Source organism: Lissotriton helveticus, chromosome 5_1, assembly GCF_964261635.1.
Source record: "Lissotriton helveticus chromosome 5_1, aLisHel1.1, whole genome shotgun sequence".
Classification (NCBI taxonomy): Eukaryota; Metazoa; Chordata; class Amphibia; order Caudata; family Salamandridae; genus Lissotriton; species Lissotriton helveticus.
In genome coordinates, this window is record NC_136065.1 from 942,713,526 (window position 1) to 942,732,126 (window position 18,601).

Consider the following 18,601-nt stretch of genomic DNA (forward strand, 5'->3'; position numbering starts at 1 on the left):
ATATCCAGAGGTTCCTTTGAATTGGGGAGATGACTTCAAAGCAAGTTCCCAGCCCTGGCTCCAGACTATCAGTAGGAGGTAATCAGCAATTTGTGTGTTAAACAGGACACTGCCTATTCGGGTGGAAGTGTCAGCTTTCTCCTCTCTTCCTGCCAAGGAAAAGCTGTCAGAAGGCAGATGCATGCAGATGAGTTCTCTGTCACACCAACAATGCCTTGTGTTTGTGGCTGTCTAGAGGGAATGCACAAAGCGCAGCTGTCACCCACCACAGATGTGTATTGGAGACAGGCTGCAAGGCACACAAAGTAGAAAGAGCAGAGAACTGTCAACTTTCTTAAAGTGGCATTTGTAAAACAGTAATGTCATATCCAACTTTACCAGTAAAAAGGATTTATCATTACCATTCCAAAGATATGAACCATGATGCAGCTACTCCTTTCTAATCAGGAATTACAGCTTACAAGTGTTTTGAGGAATTCTCAATGTTAGCTTAGGCGAGGAATAGGCCTCACAGTAGTGGAACAAACATTTGGGTGTTTGTCACTACTTGGACATGAAAGCTTATCAGTACATGTCCTACCTTTTACTTACGCAGCACCCTGCCCTAAGGGCTACCTAGGGCCTACCTTAGGGGTGACTTATGTGTAATAAAAGAGGAGATAATGTCTTGGCCAGTAGTTTTAAATTGCAATTCGAAGTACCAGTAAACCGCACACACAGGTCTTACAGTGGCAGGCCTGAGACAGGTTTGAAAGGCTACTTGTGTTGGTGGCACAATCAGTGCTGCAGGCCCACTAGTGTCATTTAATTTACAGGCCCTGCGTTTATGGTGTACCACTTTACAAGAGAGTTACAAGTAAACAAAACATGGTCATTAAATATACACCATTGTTACCATGTTTATGGGAGATGCACCTGCCCTTTAACACTGGTTGCCAGTCGTAAAGTGCTCAGAGTCCTAAGGCCAACAAAGAAATGCTGCAAAAGAGGAGGAGGAAGGCAAAATGTTTAGGGTGACCCTTCGGAGAGGACCATTTTCCCACACTAGAGAAAATGGAACCTTGGAAGTGGAGAGACACTCAGTTTTGCTGGGGCTAGAGGCTGCATTCACTCTACTTTGGAGTTCGGCAGTTTTGACCTTAAAAGGTTATTGAGATTGTTGCAAAACTACTGGCCCTTGATAGATAACTGAAGGGGCAGCAAGTATTTATTGGTAGATCAGAAAGAGACATTTTGAAAATATGCCATCCTTTCAACCTGGGTCCGAAAGCAGACCTTACTTACTCTGAGTGGAGCTGCTTTGTCATCTCTGCCATTGGCGTGGTAAACTGCTCTATAATACTAGAACACAAACTTTTCCAGCCTCTTTCTAGAGATCTGTCTTTTCAATGAAAAAACACAGACTGCAAGAGTATGTTTGGCAAAAATCGAAGACACCGAACTATAGCTTGCTAAAAATCTCAACCATATATGAATACATTTTTACTAACATTTTAACCTAAATTTGATTTCTAAATCCATGCAATATAATTTTACAACTGAAGTAATACACTGCTCTAATGCCAATCCTTGCTTATTTGAATGCACATGCATGCTAGAAGGATTTGGTCAATAATTTAATTTGATGCTACTTCCAATGTTCCTATGAAACACTTTTACATATAACTTTTACTCATTTGGACCTGCCTCCCTACTCAGCCTGTAGAGCTATATTGCCCACCTTCCCTCTGATTTCCAGGCCTAGACTTGCTTCCCCTAACTCCACCCCACCATTGCCTGTTATGTGTGTTGTGTCATGTTATGAGTATTTGTACGCTATTTTAACTTGAAGCACTCCTGACCCAAACAGCGGCTTTTGTGGAAACTACAGCGGCACTTTCAAGGACCCCGCCTACCTCTCGCCGCACCCGCTCCGCGGGTGCCGCATCGTTCGTCTGGACTCCGGGACCCAGCCAGGGGAGTTTGCAGCAGGTGTACCGGGTGAGTGCGGTCAGCGGGGCTGCGAGCGTGCAGGGGACTCCATTTCCCAGGAGTCCCTGCTAGACCGTCTGCCAACTTCCGGTCCGCTCTCCCCGCTGCCGCCCCCCGCCCCCTGCAGTATTTAGGACACCTTCACTCCTCTACCTGTGGGACGCTATTTTAACTTGAAGCACTCCTGACCCAAACAGCGGCTTTTGTGGAAACTACAGCGGCACTTTCAAGGACCCCGCCTACCTCTCGCCGCACCCGCTCCGCGGGTGCCGCATCGTTCGTCTGGACTCCGGGACCCAGCCAGGGGAGTTTGCAGCAGGTGTACCGGGTGAGTGCGGTCAGCGGGGCTGCGAGCGTGCAGGGGACTCCATTTCCCAGGAGTCCCTGCTAGACCGTCTGCCAACTTCCGGTCCGCTCTCCCCGCTGCCGCCCCCCGCCCCCTGCAGTATTTAGGACACCTTCACTCCTCTACCTGTGGGACGCTATTTTAACTTGAAGCACTCCTGACCCAAACAGCGGCTTTTGTGGAAACTACAGCGGCACTTTCAAGGACCCCGCCTACCTCTCGCCGCACCCGCTCCGCGGGTGCCGCATCGTTCGTCTGGACTCCGGGACCCAGCCAGGGGAGTTTGCAGCAGGTGTACCGGGTGAGTGCGGTCAGCGGGGCTGCGAGCGTGCAGGGGACTCCATTTCCCAGGAGTCCCTGCTAGACCGTCTGCCAACTTCCGGTCCGCTCTCCCCGCTGCCGCCCCCCGCCCCCTGCAGTATTTAGGACACCTTCACTCCTCTACCTGTGGGACGCTATTTTAACTTGAAGCACTCCTGACCCAAACAGCGGCTTTTGTGGAAACTACAGCGGCACTTTCAAGGACCCCGCCTACCTCTCGCCGCACCCGCTCCGCGGGTGCCGCATCGTTCGTCTGGACTCCGGGACCCAGCCAGGGGAGTTTGCAGCAGGTGTACCGGGTGAGTGCGGTCAGCGGGGCTGCGAGCGTGCAGGGGACTCCATTTCCCAGGAGTCCCTGCTAGACCGTCTGCCAACTTCCGGTCCGCTCTCCCCGCTGCCGCCCCCCGCCCCCTGCAGTATTTAGGACACCTTCACTCCTCTACCTGTGGGACGCTATTTTAACTTGAAGCACTCCTGACCCAAACAGCGGCTTTTGTGGAAACTACAGCGGCACTTTCAAGGACCCCGCCTACCTCTCGCCGCACCCGCTCCGCGGGTGCCGCATCGTTCGTCTGGACTCCGGGACCCAGCCAGGGGAGTTTGCAGCAGGTGTACCGGGTGAGTGCGGTCAGCGGGGCTGCGAGCGTGCAGGGGACTCCATTTCCCAGGAGTCCCTGCTAGACCGTCTGCCAACTTCCGGTCCGCTCTCCCCGCTGCCGCGCCCCCTATTTTTCAATCGGCCACTTATTTATTGCCCCAACACTCCCGCAGCGCGGGACGCAGCCCGGGCGAAGACAGGGCAAAGACTGGGCCGTTTGAGGCCGTTCGAGGACTAAGAGGGCTGGGCTGGGCCACCTCCCCTTGTTTCTAGTTTTAGTATTATTGTAATCTATTTTTATTATAGGGTGGCACATATTACAGTTTTATAGTTGTGTGTATATATATTTATTGACTTGTACCCTGTAGTATGTGTACACGGGGTAGCCGGAGTAAAACCCTTATGGCTGCTAGTAACTCTAATAGGTCCATAGATGATTTCCTGGTCAAAACCAATTTGGCTATTGACCAGGAAATCTGTAAAATGCAGCATAAGGTTTCGCTAGAACTTGATGCTGCACGCAGGCTGTCAGCGCACATTGCCAACACTAAAAAATCTTCTCTGGGTAACATTGCCTCTGCCCGTACTCCTGACCGTTCTGCTAACCTACAACCCTTGCTAACATCGGTTTTGGTTCACCCCGCTCCCCCTATTATTCCCTTACACTCCCCTCCAACCTCTATATCTATCCCAGTAATTCAAAATATTGGCCCTGTTCCTCTGTTTAGTATTCCTGGCCCCCTCCCACCTTCTAAAGCAAGACCAGCACCTAGCCACTGTAATGCAAAAAAAGCGGCAGCACACAAAAAGAAATGCCTTGCGAGAACCTTACAAGCAAGGAAAAAAGCTAGAATAGCAAGGCTTAAGTTTTTTAATAGTAGGCGGGCAATGGGGTCTCCTGTGGTGAAAGATGCTAATTCTAATCCAACGCATAGTGTCTGTAATGGGGTAGATACTTCGGAAATAGCTAGTATGGTGGAAGATGATATTCTTATCATCTCCCCTTGTAAGACTAACTTGAACAACTCGGAGGGTCTGGCTAGCGGTTTCAGGCAGTCAAAGGAGGGTGACAGCGAATTCCTCCAATTAGTCTGGGGAACTCTAAAGCAGTTACTTTCCCCCCTAGAATTAAGGCTCTCTCGCATAGAGAACAACCTCCTTGAGATGGATAAGACCATAGTTACTCTGGCTAGTTTGAGCCTCAAGGAAATGGATGCTAGGCAATTATGTATGATCGCACCTTCACCACAGTCTTTGGAAATAGAACCTGTCCTTCCACCCCCACAACCAGCCCCAACCACCCCTGTGACTCTACCTATTCCTAAACCTATCCCAAAACCCCGTACTACTATTGTAAAAGCTAACGTACCTATCCCTAGTCCGGTGGTACCTAAATTTTTCCCTCCGCACAAAGCAGCTCATAGGCTGAACACAAATACTAGGGCATCAACCAACCATACCCCAAGGCTGCCCTTGACACGCAACCCATCACGCCCGGTTAGTCGCCATAATTTTCGTGGAGGGTTCATAGACCTACCGCCAGAAGCAGGGTCGTATGTTATTATACTGGCCGGTGTTCCTGAGTTGAGCCAAGATTCCCTGGAGAATGACCTCTCCTTAAAAAATAAAGTCATTCACTGGCTGAATTCCAACAAACAGCTCCCCGATCATTTAAGAAGTAGTGTACTTATGGTTCGGAGAGTTCCTTGGATTGGCCGCACCCATAAGTCAATAGCTGGTGATTGCATAGTGGTTTCATTCTCTGATCCCCACACCGCCCAGTATCTTTGTGCATGGCCATCTTCTGAGGCCAATTCTACAATAGTAGTGAGGCCTCTTACCTTCTTTTATCCTCCTAGGCAACAACTGGTGAGTGAGAGACCATGGACTATTGTTAGGAATGTTAGTCATCCGACCCATAGTTTTGTTGGACCAAATCAACCTAATTGGTGGCAAGGGTTTCCAACTTCCAATAGGTTTGGATGTTTGGAAGAGGTGGATTGACTTGCAAGGCCTGGACATTCACCACTTCCTAGGTTTCCTCCTTACCAACAGAGACCTCCTTCTCCAAATCTATCCAATGTTGGGTCACCACCGCCTAATAATCCGGGAATAACATTAGGCCCGCTACACATTCCAGCTGTAGCCAACAACGATGCCAAGGGTGTGTTATTGCTTCCATGTGCACCAACTAGGGATTGTACACTAAGAATGATTTCCTGGAATATTGCAGGGTTACGGGGACGTCTGGAGAATGACGATTGGGTCAATTTTATCGACACATATGATATCGTCATTCTTCAAGAAACTTGGTCAACTATTCCATTGTATAGGTTAGGTTATCTGAATTTCTCTAAACCAGCAATTAAGAGCCCCAAGGGTAGGGCCTCTGGTGGTCTTACCATTTGGATAAAAAACACCTTGGGCTTTCATGGTAGGGAAATACTGGTGGAGTGTGCGGACCTTTTATGTATTTCACTGACCAAACCCAATACCACTGACATCCTTTTAGTAGATGTCTATGCTCGTGGTCTTCAGGGTGGGAAAAAACAAGCTGTACTGGACGATCTGGATCTTTTATTTAAGAATCTTGAGACTGACCAGATCGTAATTGTAGCAGGAGATTTGAATACCCCCTTTGAGCCCATCTCCACTTTGGCAGAAGATGTAGGCTCTGAGGAAGACATTGTCTGGGCAATACCTCCACTTACTATTGCAAAGGGTGTCAGGGGCACTGAGGCAGCCCTACATTGGCTGGGCTTTTGCTTAGAATGGGGCCTTAGGGCCACAAATGGGCGTACACGTTCTGATTGCCTTGGGGCCAACACTTTCGATAACGGTTTGTCTTCAAGCCGTATCGATTACATATTGATCAACATACAATTTTGGTCCATTGTACAAGACATGGTGATAGAGTCTCGCCCAGAGAGCGACCATAATCCCCTCTCGCTTGAGGTTCTGGTCCAAGGTATGGGGGCACCCGTTAGGAGCACTAATAGTTTAACATCTGATGTTATTTTGTGCGATAACAGGCGCCGCGTGAAATGGTCCAGGGTGTTGGAGGACCCCACACTTATTTTATTGATTGAAGAAAAGGTACGGGATGTATGGAATAGAATGCTTCTGTTATCTCCAGTTGGCAACCCAGACTCCACAATTACCAACCTCCATGAGGAGTGTTTTTCGACCTTAAAAAATTTACTTACGAAACCATCTAGGTCTGCTAATACCAGAGTACACAAAAAATGGTATAACAAAAAATGTAGAGCCGCCCACTGTGACCTATTAGCTGCCATAAAGGCTAGGAACCTTGATACCATAAGGATAGCAAGGCGATGCTATAAGCGCATCATCCAGGTTGCCAAACGTGAGTGGGATGACTCCTTTTGGCTTGACCTTCTTGGTGCATGTGATTCCCCTAACCCAACCGATTTTTGGCTGATTTTAAGGAGGGGAAAGGATCCTGCTGCCCAGATCCCGGTAAACTATGTTTCTGCTCAATCATGGGTGGATTTTTATACAGCCCAATTTAATGATCCTAATGCTATGGAGGCAATGTTGATAAAATCTGTTGTCCCACCACAACTAACACTGACAGGAGACAGACTCTTGTTCTCGGAATTAGACACCGCACTTGCCCTTGAGTCAGTCCAGTCGGGCAAAGCCCCTGGTATTGACACTATTCCTGCTGATCTTTTTAAACTTAAACCAGACCTATGGATTCCATACATTACCCTACTGGCAAATAACATAGCTTCAGGGGCCGAGATTCCTTTGTCATGGAAGGGGGCAGAAATTTTGCCAGTACACAAGAAGGGCGACCGCTCCCTCCCCAATAACTATCGGCCCATCAGCTTGATCGACTCAGTTCAGAAAATCGTGTCGAGAATGATCTTGGCAAGAATTCTGGACTGGATCGATTCAAATAATGTACTTTCCCCTATGCAGGCGGGTTTTAGGTTTGGGATAAGCACTGTGGATCAAATTTTCCGGTTTACACTACTTTTTTGGAAGGTGGTCCTGTTGGGCGGCGGTATGCTATTTGCTGCATTTGTCGATCTTAAGTCGGCTTTTGACTTAGTGCCAAGAAAAAAGCTGTGGGAGGCTCTTAATCACATGGGTTTTCCGCCTGATCTTTTGATTTTAGTCCAGCGACTTCATGAGGACAACTACGCCCAGGTTAGGTGGGGCAGTCAGGGGCAGGTGACCAAACGATTTCCAGTACAACGTGGGGTGCGACAAGGCTGTGTCCTTGCCCCCACATTGTTTCTTTTATTCATTAATCAGGTCACACATTTTTTTCTCAACACCCAGTCGGATCCTCCTAAGCTGGGTGGCCGAAAGTACCCCATGTTGATCTTTGCAGATGACACCCTTCTGCTTTCCAAAACAAGAGCTGGACTTCAGGTAGCCTTGAATAGATTCTCTGAGTTCTGCACTTTGAACGACTTGCAAATAAACGCGGACAAAACCAAATTTATGGTTTTTTGCAAGAAAAACCCTCCTAAGTGCACAGTTTCCTTAAATGGAGTCCCCATTGAGCAGGTTATGACCATGACATACCTTGGTGTGACCCTAGACCATCGTCTCACTTGGAATCCCCAAATGGAAACATCCAAACTTAAATTCAATAGGTTGGCTGGCAGTTTGATTTCCGAACAGAGGAATTCGTTAACTAGGTGCGTTACCCCTGTTCTAAAAATCTATGATGCGAAAATTGTCTCTGCCACCCTTTACGGAGCCGAAGTTTGGGGTCATAAGAATCTTTCCAGTTTGGTAACTGCTCAGAACAGGTTCTTACGGAATCTGGTTAGCCTCCCCCAGTCTACCCCTACTAAACCCCTACTATTGGACCTTGGTTGCAGACCAATCGACGAGATGGCCCAGTATCGGCTGGTGGCCTTTTGGCGCCGCCTCTGGTCCACTCCCGAGCTTGGCCTGTTTACCCAAGAGTTGGAGGAAGTCAAATTGATGTGGGGGGCACAGTCATTACAATGGTTTGGGGTAGTGAAAAATACATTGAACCTAATGGGCCTTCCAGAGCTCTGGTCTAACCCAGGGGGCTCCAGATTTCCTTCCAAACTTGAGTTTAAGGCACTTTTTTGGGCCTGGAGAAAATCTATTCTTGTAAACCAATCATGTGATGTTAATTTAACTGGTTCCTTTCTAGTGCACAAGGCTGTCCCTTCGTTAGAACAGTACTGGGACCTAATTACAAGTGTATTGGATCGAAAACTTTACCACCAGTTTCGAGTTGGCACTTTGCCCATCAACACCTTTAGAGCAAAATGGGACAAGTGTGTGGGAAACAACTGCCCCTGGTGCCCCGATCAGGAAGAAAGTGTGGGTCACTTCTTCTTCGGTTGTCCTATTTATGGAGCACCAAGAAGTAAGTGGTTAAGACCGATTTGCTTGACCCTTAATAGTAGAGGTTATCAGGATGCACTCCTGAAACTCCGCACTATTAGATCTGAAACCATAGTGGTATGTGTTGCCAAATTTTTGAAATGGGCATGGCTAATTCGATCCAAAAAATTGGGTATCCCCGTATGTTGAAAGATTTCTTTCAGTTACACCCAGTATTCTGTATGTTTTCTCTTAGTGGTATTCACTTTTGTGCATTAATTCACGTCCTATCTGTCTTAGTATACACAGTTATGAAGTATTTTTTTAATTGTACTTTGAATGAAATGTGTATATTAATATTGTATTGCAAAATGTTTTTTAAATATGCATGTATGATTGTATACTGTCTTTTATGAATCTTTTTATTCGAAATAAAGACTTATCGAAGGAGTATTTGTACAGTGCACAACTTGCCTGGCCAGGTATCCTGGGTTCAAAGCAGGAGCTTTTTGGGCCAAGCAAGAGTTGGGGCTAAGTCAGGTCGTGAGTTTCTTGCTGAATTCAGGAACTGAGGAGTCGGCTCTGATGTGCAGGGTCAGGTCGTTCCAGGATTCATGAGCAGGGTAGGAGAAAGCATGTCCGCCAGATCTGGCTCTGCTTATGTGGGGTCAGGTGAGTAGGAGTCTGGTTGAGCAGAGGTGTTGGGTGGGTTTCTGGAAGTTTTTTGCGGTTTTTGAGGAAGTGAGGCCAATGTTGTGTAAGGTTATGTATGTGTGCGTGAGGAGTTTGAAGAGTGCTTGTTTGTGATTTGAGAGTCATTGGAGCTCTTTGAGATGTGTGGTGGCGCCACCACTGGCTGTGTCTTCTCCATGGTAGCCTATCACTTAGAACTGCAAGCTATTTCCTCATACATTCATTGCCCTCCTTAGTTGCTGACTAAAATGCAGTTATCTCGTAATGCCAAGGGGCATATGCTAATTGTGAAGAATAACCATCAGAGTAGGGGAACAAAAAAAATAAACTCTTAAGGGTAACTTAGGGCCAGATGTACAAAAATGCAATTTTGCATTTCCTAAATAGCAGCTCTATAGGGATCGCTATTTAGGAAATACAAAATGATATTATGAAATTGCCGATTTCCTAATGGCGATTCCTACAGAGTAGGAATCGCTATTAGGAGTTGCAATTAGGAAATTCCATGCCATTCATACCACTGGACGGCTTTTGCATTTCCTAAATAGCGATTTCCAATTAGGAAATTTCTATTTCGGAAATGCTAAGCCAAGGATGGGTATGGTCAAAAAACACCCCATAACGCACCCCAAAAGTAGAGGTGCACATGTAGAGCATACATATGTACTAGAGGCATGTGTGGGCTCTATTGCACTTTAACCCCTCCCACGCTTGTGACGGAACGGTTCCGTCACGGCCCTCGGGTGGGCTGTGCTGGTGTCGGAACGGTTCCGTCACGGCCCGCTCGCCGCGCCTGCGTGGCGCGAATTCCGTGCCTGAGCTGATGTTCTGAAGAGCGGGCGGGGCCGTGACGGAACCGTTCCGTCACAAGCACAGCTCACCTGAGGGCCGTGATGGAGCGGTTCCGTCACAAGCGCTGTAGCGCCGCGCCCCCCCCCCCAGCCCGTTAACACTGCGGCGGAATAGCAACCGCAGTGAAAGGGTTAAAAAAACATTCTGAGGTGCTTTTTTAAATTGCACATGATAACCATTGACTTTGAGTCAGTTGTAATTGCATTTCCTAAATGCTCATTTGGCATTTAGCAAATGCTTTGTACTTTCTAAGAAATGCACAAATAAGAAATCCCTATTTGCGATTTCCTGTTTAGGGAATCGCATAATGCGATTTCTACTGGGTAGAAAACACATTTTGCAATTCCCTAAAGGCCTTTGTACATAGGAAAAAGCTGTTTTGCATTTCTTAACAGGCCGAAATTGCGATTCGGCCCATTAAGAAATACAAAAGGGCTTTGTACATCTGGACTCTAGTGTCTGCAAGTGAGGTGCTTTTTGCATGTTGAACTTTCAGAGGTTGCATTTTAAGGGTGTTGTGTGGAAGGATGTCATTTGATATACCACCGCTGTTAGTCCATGGCTGATGAGTCTTGGAATACCTGCTTCTTAGGATCCTGTTTTTTTTAACGTGAACCCATTGTTATCTACATCCGCTTTATTACATCCAACAGAGCAACAGAGTTTCATGCAGTTAGTCCTGTAACATATAGATGTAGAACATGTTGGTGAACCTTGTGAATTGTAGAGGTGACCTCTGTCTTGCCCAGTAGTCTCTTTTATGCTGCTAATAAGAAACATGCCAAATAAATGCTCTACTAAAAATTTTTACATGTCGAAATATTTATTTTGCTGTAAGAATGCCACATTTACTATGCAATTCATTTGAATTCGCCTTGCTCCCACATTATGGGATCTCTTTTCTATCACATTAGGATTGCTTCTTGTGGGAGGAAAGACGTGGAAGCCCTTTACTGACTCTGTTTCAAAGAGAATTTGTGAATTAGGTTGGTAAAAAGGAATGCATCATCCTTTGTAGAGTAAAAGATGAAAAAAAATTACCCTCTTTCTCTCACCCACATTCAGAACTGCTTGGTTTGCATTCTTGGTGTGGCAGTTGCAGCTCTTTCTCATGTGGCAGCTGTGCCTGCAGTGTTTTGGCTGCTGAGCATTTTCCACTGGTGGAGCCTACCTGCCACACCCTTCATGCTCCCTTAACATTCCTATAGTGGAAGCAACTGCTGCCTGCCAACTCAGCTCCAGAAGTGTAATGCGTCAGTGTGGGAGGGCCCCTGTACTCTCCATGCCATCTCTCAAAGACCGCTGCCAGGGCATCTAGAAATGCCTGCCACCCCGTGTGTGGAGGGAAATCTACATCTCTCTATGAGTAGGTTTCACCGTGCCAGGTTGTGTAAAGGAAACGTGATTGGTGTGATACATTTCGATGTTTGCATGGGCCATGCAGTTACCATGAGCCAGATGTCTAAAGCATTTTACCGGTGCGACCAGTAAAATGCATTTTGCCATGTACAGAAGGCAAAATGCGACTCAGTAACTTGTTACCAATTAGCATATTGCTTTTGCGATTCGGTATGAGGAAGGGGCATGTTTAGGGCATCCTTTCCTAATACCAAATAGAACTAGTATGCATGAATGTTTTCTAACCGGCAATGCAGTCACAAAACTTTCGCAGTTACGAAAACAACATCTTATCATGCTCTTTCCAGGTTGAGAGGAGAACATGGCGGCAGATAGCTGAGAAGCTGCTTGCTCCCCGGAGGCACCCGCGTCCCGTGCTTATCGTGGTGATGCTGAGACCCTTCTTACCTCCGTTCGAGCCGTTTTGAGTGGTTTGCCTTCTTCCCTAATTTGCTTTTCCTTTTCGTGGGGCATGTGTTGTGGAGTCTCGGCGCCGACGGTTTCTGCCCATTCGTCTTGGTGTATGGCAGCCGCCCTGGAGCTGAGGAGGGGCTCCAGAGCAGCGGCTCACGGGCTCCTCTGTGTAAGCACAGGCAGCGGCAGCACCAGTCGATATTTTGCCACCCTTGAACAGGCTGACACTGGAGGGGAGCTTTACGAGTAGCCAAATCAAGGTGGTGGCTTTCCTTTGCGGTCTCCCTCGCATTTACTGCAACAGGAGCAGGTACAGGGGGTACAGGCGAAGTGGGTGAGTTTATTACCTCAGGCGACACCAAGCACAGTGCTTCCAGTCAAAGGGCCACTCAGGTGCCAGTAAATCAAAATTAAATGGTAAAAGTACTAAACAGCACAAGGAGAATTCTGGCAGCCGGAAGAATCAGGGAAAAGGTAGTGCCATCAGTGTAGACACAGGCGGTAGCTGCTCTTCCTTCCAGCGGTGTGAGGTCAAAGTTAGGAGCATTAAGACAGGGAGGGCAAAAAGTAATCCTGTGGATCTCAAAGTTAGGATTACCCCCTCATTGAGGTCATATTTCAAAGTACAACCACCTGTACTAGACATTGTGAATCAGGGTGAGGCCCTTAGAAGGGGGTCAGTAGGTCTGCCTGTATCAAATTCCATCATAGAGGGGATGGAGGCCTCCGGAGGTGCCCTGCCTATGGTATCAACTCCAGCTCTAACTTCTGAAAGTAGCTTAAAAGAAGCCCCGAATAAAGGACAGGATACGGAAGGGCAGAAGCTCTTGGCATCTCTATGTTAGGGGTGTTACAGGTCGTCTAGTCTGATTTTGTATTATTTAATATTTTATGTTAAATAATTGTAAATATAAAAGAAACTGGAATTTCAATTAATTGTTTGTTTAAAATTTTAGGAATTGTTTTTTGATAAGAATTAAATAGATAAACTTTTATTCAGCTATTGTTAAAAGCAGTTTGCTAATTTGTATTAGCCAATGCTTTTTGTTTTGGAGTCCTTGGGAACTGTATACAGTATCTGCCCCTTCAGATTGTGCGCTCTTGAAGAGAGAGGCTCGCGCAGGACCTCGTGAATGGAATCTTCTTGGATGAGAGCTCGCGCTGGCTCTCGAGACTATATGAAGTCTATAAATAGACTTCATCTCCAACTGCCCGGCGCTTCGTCTGACGTTGTTTGTTTAGTGAGCGCTTCTGTCTCTGAGCCCTGAGAAGCCAAAAGATACATTTCCCCTTTCAATTCCTTCATTTTGAAAACTGCGCTTCCCTTTCCCTGTCCCTCATCGTGCATCGTGATTAATTGCCATCTTCAGAAGGAACGTGTGTTTTCTCTTGAAGATCCGAGGATTTCCTTTTGTGACTGTCAGCGGAGGCATCACGTTTCAGAGCTTCATCATCTGTTCACAGAAAGCTGGTTCAAGACTCCTGTCGTCGCGCTGTGCCTTCAAAAGAAAAAGGGCAGTAAGATTTATTCACAATTAATAGTCCAGAAGAGTCTAATGAACAGCGAGCGTGTGTTCAAGGAAAAAGTTGAACTTGAACTATAAAACATTTATAAATAGGCTGAAAGCCAGTTAGTCCGTGTAATAAGACAAGCCTTGGCAAGGGCAAGGAAGTTTTGTGATTTAGCCTGAAATGTTTATTTAGAGTTAACTTGGTGTTAAGGTTTGAGGTATTTGTTAAATCACCTGAGTTGGTAACAAACCTTGGCAAAAGCAAATATTCAACTGTGTTTCACCTGAGTTGGTAACAAACCTTGGCAAAAGCAAATATTCAACTGTGTTTCCTTGATAAAGAACTAAAGAGTAAATAAGAAAACATTTGTAAAACTTGTAAAGTAAAGGCTCTTGTAGGAAGGGTTTACAAGAGAGCTTTAGGAACACAAATTTGAATGTACAACAGTATATGCAGTTGGTTGTTGTCATTTATTATCTTCCAACTGCAGATTATCCAGGATTTAAAAGAATTGCAGAAGTCACAGGTATGGGTAGTTGCATGATTGTCAAGTTAGTTCACTAAATCAATTAACTAACTAACCTGTTGTTTGAGAGAAAAGTTTTAATTGACCTTGTAATGTTTTTTCTAAAGGCAACTAAGTTTGAGACAGTGCAATTCAACTATCGATAGAGTGTGAACAAGGGCCTTCATAATTTATGGTCAGTAATTGGTGGGATTATTGATTTCCTTGAGGTCAGGACAACTTGACTGATTAATAATCAATTGTTAACCTTTCATAACAGTTCTGCAAGAAATCTGTGAAACGTTTTTAAAAGAAAGATCTCGGCCTGGAGCACTCTCTGAGAAACAACAGCAGAAGCCAGTGTTTTGTTTATATGTTGTTGGTTTCTCTGTCCACATCCCCTTTCCCTTGGGGAAAAGTTGTCTCAGTCAGAGTTGAAATCCTGATTGTGTCAGTTGATCCTTGAGGGAGTTGGGAGTTTGCAGCGTCAAGAGGAAACGTCAGAAGTGACTCACTGGACCTTCGCAACAGTAGACGAAGCCAGCTTTTTAACCCTTTAGGTGCTGCCGTCGGCCAACGGTCGTCACGGGCACTACCTCCCCAGTGCTGCGTGCGACCGCTGGACGTCCAGTTCAGCACTGGATAATGGACAGCGCAGCACTGGGGAGGTTTGTTTACTAGCTCCTAAGGTGTTAACAAATCGTTTCCTCTTGGTTTTGTAAACTCATCCTCATGGATGTTTCACAGTTGACACAGTTAGTGCAGAAATTGAATGTGGAAATTCAGAATTTGCGATTGGAAAATCAATCGCTTCGTCAGGAATTAGATGAAACTAGGGCTGGGTTCTCTGTTTGGAGAGATCCTACCAAGGAGAGAAAACCAGTTCTAGCACCTACTAGGTTTGGTATTGATGCTCAACAGTCACGTTCCTCAGTAGATCAATCTGGAACTCAACCAGTCCAAGTCACGGTAGTTACTCCAGCTTCTTTCCCATTGGCTAATCCTGAGAGATTTTCTGGAGATAGTGGTAAATTTGCAACCTTCCTTAGTCAATGTCAGTTGCATTTCATGTGCAAACCTCAGATTTTTTTCTTCAGACACTGCTAAGGTAGCATTTATAATTTCATATCTTGGGGGAGTGGCTGCGAATTGGGCGATGCCTTTGATTGATAATAATGACCCTTTGCTTCACAATCTGCAAAATTTTAAGGTAGCCATGTCCAATTTATTTGCTAAACATACGTTAGTTCAGGCTTCAGATAATGAGTTACTGAGTCTTTGGCAAGGGACAAAGGATCTTATTTCCTATATTACAACTTTCAATAGACTTTTGACTGAAACTCATTGGCCTGAGGTGAAAAGAATTTCCTTGTTTTATAGGGGCCTTAAGGATGACTTGAAAGATTCCCTTGCACATATAGTCAATCTTCCGGAAGATTTTAAGGAATTTCAGGATCTGGTAGTTAAGCTCGATCATAGGTTAAGTGAACGTAAAAATGAGAAAACAAGGAGCGAATTTAGAAGTTCACAATTTAAAATTGAGAAAAAAGAGTCTGAGAATAAGAGTTCTTTGGTGGAATCGGTTCAGTCGGGTGGGTTTAAGGGACCCTTAACTCCTGATGAAAAGGAACGAAGACGTAAGGGTAATTTGTGTTTATATTGTGGCAAACCGGGGCACTTTGCTAAGGATTGTACTGTAAAACCTGCTAAAAAGAAAGCTCTAGTGGTAGAGACCCTTTCATCTAATCCGTCGGAAAACTAGAAATCTCGAGGAAAGTGGAGATCGTTTCTTCGAGAAAATCTTCTTCTTCCAAGATCTCTCAGTTTGTTACTAATGTAACTACACATATTCCCAAACATTTCACAATTCGGATGGTTTTTATTTTAACTACACTTCAGAGACATAGTATTCCAGTGCTTCTGGATTCTGGAGCCACAGGGAATTTTTTCGATATTGAATTTGCTCATAAATTAAATTTGAAATTTGTTGCCAAAAAGGAACCAGAGCCAGTGAGAGCAGTGGATGGTTCGGTATTGTCTTCTGGTATGATTCGTTTTAACACTGAGCCATTGACCTTAGTGGCTGACAATGGTCACACTGAAAAGGTGGTTTTTGACTTGATTGATGCTCCGACGTTTGGTGTAATCCTGGGTATTCCTTGGCTGGAATTGCATAATCCTAGAATTGATTGGATTAAAAGAACTGTTACCTTAGAATCTTCTTTTTGCAAGTTGCATTGCTATCAAGAAACTAGAGATCCAGTAATGCCTCTTTTTTGTGCTAGTTTGAATCCTGAAATAAATAGACTCCCTGTTGAGTATCAGAATTTTTCGAAGGTTTTTGATCCAGTTGAAGCAACTAAACTGCCACCTCATAGAGTTTATGATTGTAGAATTGATTTGGTTCCTGGAGCTGTTCTACCATGCAGCAGAATTTATGCCTTAACTGAACCTGAAAACGATTATTTGAGGAAATATTTGGACGAACTCTTAGAACTCGGATTCATCAGTCATTCCACTTCTCCTGTCTCGTCTCCACTCTTCTTTGTTGCGAAGAAGTCAGGAGATTTGAGAGCTTGTATCGATTATAGAGCTGTTAACAAAGCCACTATTAAAAACAGATATCCATTACCGTTAATTCCTGTACTTCTGAATCAAATTAAGGGTTCTAGTATCTATACCAAGCTGGATCTTAGGGGAGCATATCATTTGATTCGAGTCAAGGAAGGAGACGAGTGGAAGACCGCTTTTCGTACGAAATTTGGTCTTTTTGAGTATACTGTTATGCCGTTTGGTCTCTGTAATGCTCCGGCTGCCTTTCAATATTTTATCAATGAGGTCTTACATGATTTGTTAGATGTCTGTTGCATAGTTTATATTGATGACATCTTAATTTATTCTAAAAATTCAGAGGAGCATGTGCAGCATGTTCAATCAGTTTTGCAAAGATTGAGAGATCATTCATTATTTGCAAAATTAGAAAAATGTGTATTTAATGCCTCCAAGGTGGAATTTCCTGGTTATTGTTTATCACCTGAGGGAATCCATATGGATCCTAAAAAGGTTGAAGCAATTTTAACTTGGCCAATTCCTGTTTCTATTAAAGATACTCAAAGAATTTTAGGATTTGCCAATTTTTATAGACGGTTCATTTCCAAATTTTCTGAAATCGTTACTCCTATTACTCAGTTGCTTAAGAAAGGAAAAGTCTTTTCTTGGACTGAAGAGGCAGATCATGCTTTCTCTTTATTGAAGAAGGCTTTTACTTCAGCTCCGATCTTAGTTCATCCTGATCCTGATAGGCCGTTTTTTGTAGAAGCAGATGCTTCTCAGACAGCTATTGGTGGTGTGTTGCTTCAAAAGGATTCAAATTCTGGTCATTTACATCCAATTGCGTTCTTCTCTAGGAAGCTTCTGTTAGCTGAGCAGAATTATACTATAGCTGAACGAGAGCTTTTAGCTATTAAAGATGTATTTCAGGAATGGCGACATCATCTTTTGGGGGCAAAACATACTATCACTGTATTTTCTGATCATAAAAATTTACAATTTTATTCCACGGTAAAGGCTTTCACTCCTAGACAGATGAGGTGGTTGCAGTTCTTTAGTGAATTCTACTTTTCAATTACTTATCGACCTGGAAATAAGCAGTTGTTATCTGATACACTTTCTCGATTAGTTTGTGAAAAAGATCTTATTTCAGTGAAGGAGCCACCAAGTATCCTGCCTCAGGAGAAAATAGCTGCTGAGATTCATTCTGACAGTTTTTTGGATTCAATTAGGGAAGAATTAAAAACTTATAACATTCATGAGTGGTTAGCTAAGAAAGGGAATTCAATCAGAGAGGGTCTGTTTTATCACAATAATAAGTTGTTTATTCCCTCAAAAGGATTGCAAGATAAGGTTATGCAATGGAATCACGATTTGGCTTTAGCTGCTCATCCTGGCATTAATAAAACCTTGGATTTATGCCAGCGTCATTTTTGGTGGGAAAAAATTATTCCGGCAATTAAGCAATTTGTGAAAGCTTGTCCAGTTTGTTCTAGACGGAAAGCTTTACATGCAGTTCCTATGGGTTTACTTCATCCGATGGTTATTCCTCCTCAACCTTGGCATACTATCAGTTTAGATTTTATGACTGATCTGCCTAAATCTAATGGTTTCACCACAGTCCTTGTAGTGGTTGATTTGTTGTCTAAGATGGGACATTTTATTCCTTTACACAAAATACCCACAGCAGTAGAATTTAGTTCTGTGTTTTTATCGAACATTGTTAAACTTCATGGTCTTCCCTCAAAGATAATTTCTGATAGAGGTCCTCAATTTATATCTAAATTCTGGTCGCAGCTTAGCAAACAACTGGGTATTGAGTTAGCTTTGTCTTCTTCCTTTCATCCACAGACTGATGGTCAAACAGAAAGGGTTAATCAGCACGTTGAGCAAGGTCTACGATGTTTGTTATCAACTTCCTCTAGTCATTGGGATGAAATTTTACCTTGGGCGGAATTTTCTTATAATAACACCACACATTCAGCCTTAGGTTGTTCTCCTTTTTATTTTCTCACGGGTCAACATCCTAGATCACTTCCAATTCTCTTACCTGAGGAACAGCAGTTCATGCCTGCAGTTGCTGACAGGTTGACAT

General features: G+C 44.6%; 1 protein-coding gene across 1 annotated transcript in view; it reads left to right on the forward strand.

The window, feature by feature from the left end:
• Positions 1 to 18,601, forward strand: part of LOC144752572 (DNA nucleotidylexotransferase-like) — a 592,720-nt gene that overhangs the window by 169,867 nt on the left and 404,252 nt on the right. The window lies entirely within an intron of this gene.